At 44.2% G+C, this 15275-nt stretch overlaps 1 protein-coding gene across 1 annotated transcript in view; it reads right to left on the reverse strand.

Annotated features, from left to right (window-relative positions):
* Nucleotides 1-5104: 5104 nt before the first annotated feature.
* LOC108800328 (suppressor of cytokine signaling 7-like) overlaps nt 5105-15275 on the reverse strand; it is a 187086-nt gene continuing 176915 nt past the window's right edge. The window contains exon 8 of the mRNA XM_018572312.1: nt 5105-5772. The gene's annotated coding sequence lies outside the window, so the exon portion shown is untranslated. The remainder of the gene's footprint in view (nt 5773-15275) is intronic.

Below are 15275 nucleotides of genomic sequence, written 5' to 3' on the forward strand. Positions count from 1 at the left end.
CGTCGTTCTTCGTCTGCTCTGTGTGATTACTGAGACAGCGCCACCTGTCACTAACTGTCACTAACCAGTCACTAACTGCAGCTTCTGTGACAGAATTTCTGTCATAGAATTTCTGTCATAGAATTTCTGTCACAGAAGCCATGCGTCCTATCGTCCAGAGCGTCTTATAGACCGCAAAATACAGTAAATAAAAACAATGAGTTAGTCCAGAAATGTCAGAATAAGTCCAGAATCATAAACAAATGTCCTTGGGTGCATTCAGTGATAGAAAGCATCACATATTGGTATCACGTATATAAGATAATTCCAAAAATAAAAAGAGATCAGGATAACCTAGCTATTTGTTTATAGCATTTGGATGAATATCAAACTCTGTAAAAAGAAATGTTATGCAAAAATAGAAACAGAAGAGTGCGAGGAAAAGGAAGAGCAAGCAGCAGAAAGACACAGACCATAAGCTCAAGAAGATCGAGGACAAGAAGACACCTGAATTGCACCCAGCAAGGAAGATCCAGCCCCACGTGGTATCTGAAGGGGGGGTCACACCTGAGATGGCCACCTTACGCAGTCTGTTCCAGAGAGTCTATGGGAATGTTTGACCATTCTCCCAGAAGCGTATATGTGAGGTGAGATGTTGGACTGGCTTGCAGTCTCCACTCCAATTCATCCCAAAGGTGTTGGCCCACCCTTTGCAGCTCTAACAGCTTCAACTCTTCTGGGAAGGCTGCCCACAAGGCTTAGGAGTGTGTCTATGGGAATGTTTGACCATTCTCCCAGAAGCGTATATGTGAGGTGAGATGTTGGACTGGCTTGCAGTCTCCACTCCAATTCATCCCAAAGGTGTTCTATCGAGTTGAGGTCAGGACTCTGTGCATGCCAGTCAAGTTCCTCCACCCCAAACTCACTCATCCATGTTTTTATGGGCCTTGCTTTGTGCACTGGTGCGCAGTCATGTTGGAACAGGAAGAGGCGATCCCCAAACTGCTACCACAAAGTTGGAAGCATTAAATTGTCCAAAATGTTTTGGTATGCTGATGCCTTAAGAGTTCCCTTCACTGGAACTAAGGGGCCAAGTCCAACCCCTGAAAAACAACCCCACACCATAATCCCCCCTCCACCAAACTTTACACTTGGCACAAAGCAGTCAGGCAAGTACCGTTCTTCTGGCAACCGCCAAACCCACACACGTCTATCGGATTGCCAGACATAGAAGTGTGATTTGTCACGTCAGAGAACACGTCTCCACGTCTCTAGTGTCCAGTGGCGGCGTGTTTTACACCACTACATCGGCCGCTTTGCATTGCACTTGGTGATGTAAGGCTTGGATGCGGCTGCTCGGCCATGGAAACCCATTCCATGAAGCTCTCTACGCACTGTTGTTGTGCCAATCTGAAAGCCCCACAAAGTTTGGAGGTCTGTAGCTATTGACTCTTGGCAGTTGGCGACTTCTGGGCACTGTGCATAATGTCTAAGTGCATGTCTATTACCCTCCCAATTTTAGTATCATCAGCAAACACAGAAACATGGCTATTAACACCTTCCCCAATATCATTAATGAACAGGTTAAACAGTATGGGGCCTAGCACAGAACCCCGAGGCACGCCACTCTCAACCTTAGATCAATCTGAAAGAGAGCCATTTATCAATACTCTCTGGACACGTTCATGTAGCCAGTTCTCTATCCATGTACACACCATTTCATCTTTGCCATAGATCTCAGCTGTGTATTAAGCGTTTATGTGGTACCGTGTAAAAAGCTTTGGCAAAATACAGGTATACTACATTCACCAGCCTCCCTCCATCCAGATATCTACTCACCTCTTCATAGAATGTTAGTAGGTTGGTCTGACAAGAACGGTCCTTCCTAAATCCGTGCTGATTATCATTTATTATACCATTATCACAAATTAAATCCACTAAATAGTCCTTTATCATTCCCTCTAACAGTTTCCATACTATTGATGTTATACTGACTGGTCTGTAGTTCCCAGGTTGGCATCTTGAACCTTTTTTGAAAATTGGTACTACTGTAGCTTTCCCTCGGTCACTTGGTACCTTTCCAGTCATTATGGAGTCCTTGAAAATGAGGAATAATGGTCTCGCTTTAACCTGGCTGAGTTCTTTAAGTACATTGGGGTGCAGGTTATCTGGTCCTAGTGCTTTATTTGTATTTAGTTTTTCCAGTCTTTGTTGAACCCCGGCTACTGTCAACCACTGCGGTATTTTACGCACTAAGCTACTCGCATTCTTATCTCCATTGAACCCATCTTTTTCCTCAGTGTATACTGAGGAGAAAAATGAATTTAACACATTAGCCTACTACCTGTCGTTTGTAATTAATCTCCCATTTTCATCTTTTATTGGGCCTACCTGCTCTTTTCTTACTATTTTACTGTTTATATATTGGTAGAATGTTGTGGGGTTGTTCCTACAGACTATGGCAATGTGCTTCTCGTAATCTATTTTAGCTGCCCGGATTTTGTGTTGTCATCTCTTTTTTTTGCATTGCTTGTAGCTCTGGAATGCCAATGCAGTCCCCTCCATCTTATATTTTTTAAATGCCAGGTTCTTCTCTTGGATGCATTGTTTTACCGTTTTATGTAACCATGCAGGTTTAGTTCTTGAGCTTTTATTTTTGTTACCCAATGGTATGCACTTGGTAGTAGCGTTATGTAATGTATTCTTAAAACAATCCCACTTCTGGTCAGTGTTCAGTGTTAGAAATAAGTTGTCCCATTTAGTGTTTTTGATGAACCTGCAGCAGCTCCTACAAGTTACTGTCACTCAATGGGAGAGGAGGATCCTGACAATATTGTCAGGATAGCTTCTCAGCACAGAGCTTAGCCCGACTCACTGTAATTAAAGCACTGAATCGAAAGCTTAAACTGTATTTTTGATTACAGGAGTATATTGCCAAATGTATTTCTCTATCATAAAGGAAAATAAAAATGCAAAAAAGGTATCCCCCATAGTTCTCCTTTAACTTATACTAATGTACCATGAGCTGTAAATAGTGCATTTGAGAAGGAATTCTTTGAGACCTAAAACATATTCTGAGGGTTCCTTCATGGTAAACATGTCATTCTGTCAGCACTTGATTGAAGTTCTTGGATGTAAAAAATCTTGATCTCCACAGAAAAAAAATCTTTATAAAGGTCTTGAACCTGCAGAGCTGGGTGAGAAGTCCCCTTCATCCTTGGAAGCCAGGATAAACAGAGTAAAGGCCGTGACACACGGCACGCGAAGCCGTGCAGAGCGAAGCAAAGCTATCCGGCACGGAGTTTTGCGTGCAGTGTGTGAGCTGACTGCAGTCAGATGATTGACAGCCCCTTCAGCCAATCGGCTCGTCCGTAACAACCTGCCAGCTGTCGCATCGCGACGCGCTGGTTTATACGCGCGAGCCGATTGGCTGAAGTTGAAATTGTTCATCTCGGCACGCTCAGCTCTGCGAGCTCTCGCAAGCTGAGGTGCCGAGCAGAAGATGACATGACACACTGCTCGCAAAGGCAGCGCGCCCCCGCTCCGCGCTGCTTTGCGTGCAGTGTGTCACGGCCTTTATGCTAGCATTGTTGGGGGTTTGGCCAATGGGTGGCACTATAGCTCTGTGTCCTTCAATAAACAATTGAGCAAAAACGTTTACTGGTATTAAGATTGCGGTACTTTGTCCTTGTTTGAATTTTGGTGTTGTCCCTCTTGTTAGAGTGGTATACATGGTGAACTTCTATATATCTATTCAACCCAATAAGTCAGAATTACCTAATGATAATAGCCTATAACTTGCTACCATTTCAACTTTATTTTGTATGCTACTTCCAATGTGCACCTAAAGTTTGTTTCCTTATAGTTATGTGACCCAGACACCCCTGCCAAACTGTTCTGAACCTCAACATGGCCCAGGACACACACTCAGCCTTCTATCTGAACAATACAAAATAGAAACCTGGCCAACGATGCTGCCCCTTCCCTTTCTAGTCTGAGACCTGCTTTGCAGGGGATTACAGGAAGCTGATAAAGACAAATTCAGGTACTTACAAAAGTTGCATTTAGAATACATGACATTCTTCTTTTTATTGATAAACTGATTTTTTTTAAACATCTGCCTGAAGTTCAGCTTCATCATCTTGCAGTTTGGTGTGTGATGGACAATAAAAACGTCCATCTCCACAAAAGCAAAATCTTACCTTTGATTAGCAATGAACAGCAGTGCAAAACAATACTCAAGACCATGGCAGAAGCAAAGCAGACAAATAAACCTATAGTGCCAGTATATCTAAATTGTTATTTTTTTTTAAAATCTGCTCTCCACTCCTCCTGAATTATCTAATGATAAAATGGCAGCAAATAAAATGTAAATGCATTGGAGACTGCAAATAAGATCAAGAATTAAGCAAGTGCTTTATTATCATGGGGTGGGGAGGGGCAGGAGGGACAAAGTAGAAAGACTTGTCACTGACACAAAACATTTTTTCAGGAATTTCCTATTCAACATCTACAAAGAAAGAAATGTTAGGAGTCCAAAATTGGTTTTAAAAATTAAAACCAAGACGAATGTGCCCTCCTCATGCCTATAACACAATATATACAAATAGAGCTTTGTAGGACACATCCATCTTTCTTCTTGTCAACGAAAAACACTAATACAGGGTCAGTCCTGCAGCAAATTTCATATATTAAAATCCAGCAAAAGGAGCTTATTTAAGAGAGAGGTACATAGGACAGCAGAAAAATAAATTACACACACATACTCTTAAATAAATTAAGCATGAAAAAACTCTAAATTAAATAATAACATTATGGGACTCTGCTGGATGCTTATTTTGTTTTCCAAGAAATTAATATATCCTTTTATGGCAGTAATTCTTTAAAATAATGTCAGATTCTCCCCCCCCCCCCCTTTTCCCCAAAAAAAAGGGAGGGGGGGGGGGGGGGGGAAAGAAGAAAAAAAAACACTGGCTGCACAGACCAAATTTTAAATGTATAAGGGGTAGTGCATTTTTATCCTCAGAGAGTGTACGTCTGCTCCTTTATTTGTCATATGGTTAATTTGCAACTTATAACCATTTATATCAATAATGATTTGTCTCCCAGTGGATAGAAGCTTGTTATATTCCAGTGTTGGAAAGGTATGGTTTCAGGACACCAAAATATGGGATATCACATCACAGAAGGACAGTGACCTCCCAAAAAAGTATATTTATTCTGTTTCACAGCAGTGCTGCCACAATCCATCCGATTGGCAGACTGCAGGCAAAATAGTCAGTAGTATAATCTGTTTGTGAAATTTGACCTCCAGGGAGGTCATTGGTTCTTTAGCTGTATATACCCAGTGGAACAGTACTGACTGCAGCAGTTTACAGTCAGTTTTGCAGGAGTACTCCAGTCCATCCAATATAAAGGAACTTTCAAGTGTTTCCAATACACACATAGAAAAGCTTCAAAAAAATGACAGCATGAGATGACTACTGGTTCAGTAGCTGGAACATGGATGGGTCCAATATCCATGTTTCGTTTCTTTCCGGAAAATGAAAAGTAATACTTATTAGTAAGACACCATGGATGCTGGCATATGGGATCAAGTAGCTCCTTGTACCCCTGTGGGATTTCTTGGTAATCAAGAAAAGGGATGATACTAGTTGTTACAACACATGTTGCACTTTCTCCCTCTTCGGTTTTAAGGAGTAAGGAGGGTTTGGAATGAGGTCCACTGAAGCTTTGCCCTTCGTTCATTTCTTCCATTCACGGGGTTGTTAGGTGTTCTAATGCCAGCAGCTCCTAACAAAAGACAAATCTATTATAGTAAATGTACACTTTAATCAGCCTATTTATACACTGAATCAGTCACCTAACACTGAACATCTTCCTCTGGAAATGTGTTGGCCACTAAACCTAAATTTAGCTGTTCTAAAGCAAAGTGGGACATATTTTGTCATTGCATATAGCAAGTCAGGTTGAAAAGGGCCCTGTTCCACATGTTTTTATTATACTAGTCATCTGATCCCATGTACTGTGAAAAAACTAATTCTACTTCCTATGAGCAAAAGAGAACAAAATGACACTTGATTAAATACATTTTTAAGATTCGATTGTTTGTGTTTTAGCCCACACACTATACAACTTTCTTATGGATACTTAAATTAGCTGCTTTGCAAGGTAATGCAAACCCTTATCTGCATCACCCCAATAGAGTTTCAGAGAGGGAGGGCAAGTACTGCACATATCAGCTACATAGCAAGACATTAGTCAAATAGGGTTACTGCTAGGGTTGCACAGATACCAAGTACAGTACTCGGTACAAGTACATGTACCGATACTTTTGAGCTCCAAGACTACACTAGAGAAAAATTCAAAAATTAGGAGGCAGCAATCATGTGTAAGGCGCACACTGAGCTCCCGGGATTTGTACATCTCTGTTTTAATGTACGATTTTGTTTTTATAAATATAAATAAAGGGATCCACAGATACCAGTTTGGCGAGTACTGGTACTTGACGAGTACTTACAAGTACGAGTACTGATACATTTTTGTTTATTGTCATGTGACAGTTTTTCTAAAATAATACAGACTAATGATTTTAGGACAGTGGTGGAGTGCCAGAGCCAGGTCCCAGCTGCAACCCCGGTAGTTCTCATGAAAATGCCAAGTATCTGCACTGGTACTCAAAAAGTATCTGTGCATCCCTAGTTACTGCCCTTAGAGGTATTGTACCAATTAATAAATCTGCTTAAATCCTAAAGTACAAAAGCAAGAGGTCAAGCCATGGATTACACATATAGCTATGTAAATGTGTCCAATTTGCTGCAACTGGAAAAATCTTTCCTAATTCAAAAAGACACATTAGATCTTGCCTGGGTCAAAAACTTTAAGAAGAACGTCCGGTTTCCGGCGCCTAATGGGGTAGAGATGCATGGCGCTGCTCTGTCCCGATCTAAACGTCACTCGTTTCTGCCGCCTCTCACCTGCTCCTTCTGACTGGGACGATCACGCCGACCTCCCCCCCTGCTATGGTCAGATTTGTCTTCAGCTCACAACCGCCGCGGCGCTCGCTTCTTCCTGCTGCGGACGGCAACCGCCCCGCCCCCAATATGGCGGAATTGGAAGACATGCAGGTCGTCACACTAACTGAGCTGGATGGTGAGTCATTCCCTGCCCTCTCTCACGCTTCAATTGATTATCAGGTGCTGGTCTCATCAGTCGCTTCCTACCTAAAGTCAGACATCATCTACATCTCAGATGCACTTAAACAACACTTGGGCCCCATTAATGCAGACCTTGAAACACAATCTAAGCGCATACAGACAGCTGAGTATAGGCTGAGTGATGTGGAGGATCGTATACATTCCATGCAGCATACTAACGATCAAACTTCCAGGGCTGTACAACACCTCATGGAAAAGGTAGATTATCTGGAGAACAGGTCACGGAGGAACAACCTCCGAATAGTGGGGCTCCCAGAATCTGTTACCCCACGGGAACTTAACCATTTTTGTACCACTGTCCTTCCTCAGGCCCTGGGCCTCTCTACCTCATGTAAGTTGGAACGCGCACACAGGATAGTCCCCCCTAAAGACCAACAGAGGCCTAGACCAGTGATTGTGCGTTATTTGGATTTCTCTGACAGACGCCAGATACTAGAAGGTTATTGCTCTCAGCATCACTTAGTGGCCGGAGGCTTTTCACTACTGCTGTTTGTGGACTACTCAGCGGTGCTTGCTAAACAAAGAAAGATGTTCTCTGACATCTGTTGTTTGACAAACGGATAAAATTCACTCTGGCCTATCCTGCCACCCCTAGGATTACTACGCAAGATGGACATACTGAGTCGTTCACCACTGCCGATGCCGCCAAGCGACATGTAATGTAATTATAAGATACTAGCTACACATCCCCTTCTAAAAGTCCCCCGAGGAAGAAAAATGCCTGATATATGAATACCCGATCTCGGGGTCATATCAATCTCCAGTATGGGGACCCTCCATATTTGCAGCGTGAGAAGCGGGAATCCTCTTCACCTGAGTTGCAGCTCTTTTGCCGTTTTCTATACGCTTATACCTCTATGTTCCGGGACGGAGCATGCGATTTGAAATGCTACTGCTCACTTTGTTGATAGATGACGTGGACTGCTCCTATGCTTCAAAAGCACATGGACCACCGACATGTTGCTTCCCACTGGGAAAAAAGGAAGTCACTTACCTTCATTTACAAGTTGTTTTTTTTCCCGTTGTTGCTGTTTTTCTCTCTCCTAATTCTGCCGTACCTACTCCAGTTTCTTTGTTGTCGCTTTCTCTGCACTGGGAGGATTGACACGGGGCCCTCCCGCCCATCCAGAATTTGATGTTCAAGTGACTCGGAATCATCACGGGCCTTTTAGGCCTCGGGACATCTATACATTGGGGTATCGGGAGCTCTGGGATACCCGACTACGCCCATCACACAATCTCACTTTTTTCACTCTCATCACCCTTCCATGTACCTGCTACAATATGGGACCCGCCTTGAAAATTGTGACATGGAATGTCAAAGGTCCCCGATCTCCACAAAAAAGGATCCAATTCCTCCGATATGTCAAAAAACTTAAAACAGACATAGCTATCTTACAGAAAACTCACCTCCACTCCGATGACTTCTTCCATATGAAACGCCTCTGGGTTGGCACGTTGGTCAGGGCCCCTGCTAAAGGACGCTTTGCTGGAGTTCTCACCTTAATTAATAAATATTTACCCCACTCTCTCATACATCACCTATCCGACCAAAGTGCTGGTAGACGGTCTCATCTCACGTTACAAATAGGATCCAACAACCTGGACATCTGGAATGTGTATGGTCCCAACTCCGACAACCAATCCTTTCTGGATCACTTGCTTGCTTCCATATCCTCACAAACCCTCCCCAACTAGTACTCTAATAGGTGGGGATTTCACCTCTCCCAATGTGATAACCAAAGTTCAATCCGTGGAAAATTATGCTCATATTGGACCATGCCCCAGTATCTCTATCTCTTCGCAATTTAGACCTACCCACTGTGCCTCTCACTTGGCGATTCCTGGCCTATCTCATGTCTGATGATGCCTTCCAATCGGAACTCAGGAATTGGTGGTCGGAGTTTGAGGACAACAACTCATATAGGGGAACCCGCGAAAGCTGTTCTACGCATTAGAATCCTGGCCTATGTGTCTACACAGAAAAAAAAAACTAGACAGAAATACACTGATGCTTGTATGCTAGCCAGGGAGGACTATAACTCTTACAAACAATCTCCAACCACTGAGAATAGACATCGCTGGCTACAATCCAAGCAACAGTGTGACAATTTGCTCTGACTAAAGTTCAAATGGGTATTACTGGATCGTTTTTACACTTTGTCTCCACTATCTACTCCTACCCGAAAGCACAAATCTACACTTCCACCCATCTGTCCCCTCCTTTTCCTCTCCACAGAAGTACACATCAGATGCTCTTTGCTGATGATATACTGTTAAACCTCTCGGACCCCGAAACCCAGGTTCCGAGACACATTAACCTCTTCGGCTCCTTTTCTGGTCTCAAAGTCAATTTGGTAAAGAGTGAGCTGTTATTCCTATCTAAAACAGCTAGTGTCCTGGACATCCACATATCATCTCCAAGTAAAGCACTGATCTCTCACTTATTTAGGGATTCAAATTCCCTGCTCTGTGACGGAGTTATATGAGCTTAACTACTTCCCTATTATTAAAACAATTACGGAAAAATTGTCATCTTGACAGAATCCCTCTTCTCCGTTTTGGGCAGATGCCACCTGCTCCGAATGATCAGCTTTGCCAGCCTCTTTCCCTTGCAGACCATACCACTACTCCTTAAACATAAGGATAACCAACTCTTAAATAGATATATTTATTTGGCAAGGGAAGAAACCCAGAAACTCCATAAAAAACTCCACCAACCTAAATCACATTTGGGAACTAATTTTCCCCTTATTAGACTCTACAACCTGGCTAGTATTTTTCAATATATCCGATACTGGTTGCACAACACATCTTTCTTCTCTAATACGTCCTTAGAAACCCATCTAGTTCACCCATGGTCTCTATCTGGGGCTCTCCATACCACCCCGCCCCCCCCTATTAAAAATAATGTTGTCCTGAGAGATACAGTGATTACATGGAGGGAGCTGAGGAAAATTCTGCGTTTGCCAGGAACGATTTCTTCATGGATGCCTATTGTCTCCTCCCCCGAGTCGAAAGTCTTTCAGACCTGGTATAAAAATGGTATCCATTTTATCCAACTCCTCCTCAATACCCAAGGTTCTTGTAAGACTGTGGCTGAACTATCCAAGTAATTCAGGGACAAATGGAAGCAGACGGGAGTTCAGAGCCAGTGACGCAAGCGGAAGCAGAATCGTGGAAGTCGGAAGTGTGAGGGAGAAGCACGCGCGAGCCGAGGCACGCCGATCCGGGACCTGTGGGCCAAGGCAACTGGGAGCCGAGACCACCAAAGAGCCGCGAGCCGGGACCACCAGCGAGCCCGCACCACTGGGAGCCGCAAGCCAGGACCACCGGGAGCCGCAAGCAGGGACGCCGTTGAGGACGAGCGTGTGGGACCGAAGGGACTGAGGCTGCGGCGAGAGAGAACGGAGTCCGGACAGCCAGAGCTAACAGGAGTGAGCAAGCGAGAGCAAGAGGATCGTGTGGACAGGACCTGACCTGGTCAGAGGAGAGAACTGGAGGAAAGGAGCGGAGGGACTGCCAGATCAGGTCGTATGAAAGAGGGGGGGGGGGGTTTCCTGTAGTCTGTAAGTGTGTATCAGGGTAGTGTGTATAAAAGCTCTAAGGGGGGGCCGATTTAGTATAGGGGGGGCAGATTTAGATTTAGCAGAGGAAAGGGATAGGTGCTATTGAGTGCTATTAGGGTAAAAAAACGTAGGGGCGGTAGTGTAATCTAACCCCAGGGCAGTAGTGTAATTTAACCCCAGGGAGGTAGTGTAATCTAACCCCAGGGCAGTAGTGTAATTTAACCCCAGGGCGGTAGTGTAATTTAACCCCAGGGCTGAAGTATAATTTAACACCAGAGCTGTAGTATAATTTAACCCCAGGGCTGTAGTATAAATTAAACCCAGGGCTGTAGTATAAATTAAACCCAGGGCGCTAGTGTAATTTAACCCCAGGGCGGTAGTGTAATTTAACCCCAGGGCGATAGTGTAATTTAACCCCAGGGCGGTAGTGTAATTTAACCCCAGGGCGGTAGTGTAATTTAACCCCAGGGCGGTAGTGTTATTTAATCCCAGGGCGGTAGTGTAATTTAATCCCAGGGCGGTAGTGTAATTTAATCCCAGGGCGGTAGTGTAATTTAATCCCAGGGCGGTAGTGTAATTTAACCCAAGGACGGCAGTGTAATCTATGCCGAGGCTGTAGTGTAATTGAATTTAATCCCAGATGTAGTCTGTAAGTGTGTATCAGGGTAGTGTGTATAAAAGCTCTAAGGGGGGGCCGATTTAGTATAGGGGGGGCAGATTTAGATTTAGCAGAGGAAAGGGATAGGTGCTATTGAGTGCTATTAGGGTAAAAAAACGTAGGGGCGGTAGTGTAATCTAACCCCAGGGCGGTAGTGTAATTTAACCCCAGGGAGGTAGTGTAATCTAACCCCAGGGCAGTAGTGTAATTTAACCCCAGGGCGGTAGTGTAATTTAACCCCAGGGCTGAAGTATAATTTAACACCAGAGCTGTAGTATAATTTAACCCCAGGGCTGTAGTATAAATTAAACCCAGGGCTGTAGTATAAATTAAACCCAGGGCGCTAGTGTAATTTAACCCCAGGGCGGTAGTGTAATTTAACCCCAGGGCGATAGTGTAATTTAACCCCAGGGCGGTAGTGTAATTTAACCCCAGGGCGGTAGTGTAATTTAACCCCAGGGCGGTAGTGTAATTTAATCCCAGGGCGGTAGTGTAATTTAATCCCAGGGCGGTAGTGTAATTTAATCCCAGGGCGGTAGTGTAATTTAACCCAAGGACGGCAGTGTAATCTATGCCGAGGCTGTAGTGTAATTGAATTTAATCCCAGGGCTGTAGCGTAATTAATCCCAGGGTTAATTAAAATTATAATAACTCAAGGGCTTCAGTAAATTTACCCCGGGGCATTCGTAAATAAAGAATAATAAAAAAAAAAAATTATGCACGCGTACCTGACCGCACGCGACGAACTCCAGCCTCATAATGAAGCGACTGACAAATACCGGCAAAATAAAAACAATTGGGCATGAGTGGGTATGCAACCAGGTGCATGTCATGCGCAATGTATGCGTTCCTTGAACAAGCGTTCAAGGGGGAATACATCAGCACTAGATGTGAGCGAGTTGTTTGTTTGGATCTGGATCTGAGCAACAAACTGGCAACACTAAGGAGCATAACCATCATGGAAAGGAGTCTGGACCTAACGCCCCAGGCTGTGGTGGAGGGGGGTCTAGATGAGGAGGGGGGTTTGGAGGAGCAGGATCCCGAGGTGGGTAGCTGGGTTACCGTTAGAAGGCGGGGGAGAGGGAAGAGTGCGAGAGAGGTCAGCCCTGAACTGATCCACCCTAATAAATATGCCAAGTTGCAGGATGTTAGTTCAGGGGGGACACTGCTGGAGCAGGATGCCTCCTCTATCAGCAGAGGGAGTGACTGCTCCGGCGAGGATGGGAGCAGGCTGGAGTGTCAAGAATGGCAGATCCTGGTGGTGGGAGATTCCATCATCAGGCGGACTGACAGGGTACCGTGAGCGCCGAACAGTGTGCTGCTTACCGGGGGCTCGTGTTCGACACATTGCGGAACTAATTGACAGATTACTAGATGGGGTTGGGCACGACCCCGCTGTCATGGTGTACATCGGCACCAATGACAAAATAGGAGGAAATAGGAGGAAACAGGAGTTCAGAGACCTAGGTGCTAGACTGAAGGAAAGGACCTCCACGGTAGTATTCTCTGAGATACTACTGGTGCCACTCCGGACAGACAGTGCGAGTTGAGGGAATTTAATAAGTGGCTCCAGAGCTGGTGTCGGAAGGAGGGCTTTGGTTTCCTGGAGAACTGGGCTGACTTCTCAGTCGGCTACTGGCTCTTCAGCCAAGACGGGCTGCATCTTAATGGGGAATGTGCAGCGTTTCTAGGGGGAAAAAATGGTAGAAAGACTGGAGGAGCTTTTAAACTAGATAATGGGGGGGGCATAAAAATAAAATTATATAAATTAAATAGAGAAAAAGTAAACATGGATACAAATAATACAGAGGGAAGTAATAGAGGGATAAATAACGGGCTTGCTCCAGTCACCAATGTCACTGATGTCAAAGCAGTCAATATGGTAAATCCTATGGCCCAAGTAAATATAATTATGAATGGACGACCAATATCAAGGCCAAACAATAAAAGTAGTGGGGAACAAGAAGGAAGTAAACTTTTGACCCATAAAAAGACAGGAATTAAATGTATGTACACCAACGCTAGAAGTCTAGCAAATAAATAAGAAGAGCTTGAACTTATGCTACTCGAAGAGGACTTCGATATAGTGGGAATAGCAGAAACCTGGCTAGACAGCGCACATGATTGGGCTACTAATATAGAGGGGTACAACCTGTTCAGGAGGGACAGATGTGGGAGAAGGGGGGTGTGAAGGGGTATGCATTTATGTTAAAAATAATCTAAATATTATTCAAGGGACGATAAGGGACGATATCATGTCAAATAGTAGAGAAGACATGGAATCCTTATGGCTAGAACGGACACTAGTCATAAACTAATTGTGGGTATTTGTTTCAAACCTCCAAATATAGGGGAGGAGGGGGGGCTCATCTACAGTCCCAAATATAAATAGCTGGGAAGGAGGGCAATGTAGTCGTGATGGGCGACTTCAATTATCCAGATATAAATGAGGTTATTGGTACCTCAGGTTCGACAAAGGCGGGCCGATTTCTGAACATGTTGCAAGACAATTTCATGGACCAGATGGTTGATGTTCCAACTAGGAAAAATGCCATCCTAGATTTAATCATTACTAATAATGCAGAGTTAATTATGGATATTGTAATTGGGGAGACACTGGGTAATAGTGATCACTATGTGATTGCTTTCACTATTGGATACAGGAAAGGGAAGTTGGCTGGGCGGACAAGAACCCTAAATTTCAAAAGGGCTAACTTTGATAAGCTGTGCCACCTAGTGAAGGACATCAAATGGGAAAACTTATTTCACAACCTGAACTTTGCCAAGTGTATACGGTTGGGTAATAAAAGTAAAAGATCAAAAACTAAGCCTGTATGGCTAAAAAAAAACTGTAAAACAACACATCAAGGACAAGAGAGTGGCATTTATAAAATATAAGATGGAGGGGACAGCATTGGCGTTCCATAACTACAAAGAATGGAATAAAAAATGCAAACTAGTAATTCAGACAGCTAAAATAGAGTGCAAAATGCATAAAGCCACAATTAGTAAAAATAAAATAAAAAATTCTACCAATACATAAACAGTAAAGAGGTGCGAAAGGAGCAGATAGGCCCAATAAAGGCCGAAAACGGGAAGTTAGTCACAAATAACAAGGAGAGGGCCGAGGTGCTGAACACTTTTTTCTCCTCAGTATACACTCAGGAAAAAGACGGGTTTAATGTACATGATAAAACACATAGTTCAACACAAAATATACCTCAGTGGTTGACGGAAACCGGGATACAACAAAGACTTAAACTACTTAATGCAAATAAAGCAGTGGGACCAGATAACCTGCACCCCAAGGTACTTAAGGAAATAATTTTTAAGGACTCTTTAATGACTGGTAGAGCTCCAAGTGACTGGCGGAGGGCTACGGTAGTCCCAATATTCAAAAAGGGGGTAAGATGCCAACCTGGGAACCAGTGGCGGACCTAATAACCAGAGGGCCCTGGTGCAAGATTTTATCTTGGACCCCCCTCCCAAGACGGGGGGGCGCGGGAGCGGATCACACTGCCCCCCCGCGTCCCAGCGGTCTCTAATGTTGCAGTAGCATGCTGGACTTACCTGAGACCCTGCATAGCCCACCTGAGACTCTCTATGGTGGGCTCTGCAGGGTCCCAGGTGGGCCGGTCTGGTCATCGGGATGCAGCCCCGGTACAGTTGATACCCATGTAAGAGGCCCACCAGACTCCTCACATGGGTACCGGCCATACCCCCCTGGTGGAGGTGTTCTATCAAAGGTTGTGACTACGTTAGAATGTGTGACCGGTGACGTAATCCCGCCCAGTTTTTCGGCGGTGGAATGTGTAACCACCAATAGGTGAAGCATTCCAGATAGGTGAAGCT

The sequence above is a fragment of the Nanorana parkeri genome, unplaced genomic scaffold (genome assembly GCF_000935625.1).
Source record: "Nanorana parkeri isolate BGI_ZX_2015 unplaced genomic scaffold, ASM93562v1 scaffold1995, whole genome shotgun sequence".
Lineage (NCBI taxonomy): Eukaryota > Metazoa > Chordata > Amphibia > Anura > Dicroglossidae > Nanorana > Nanorana parkeri.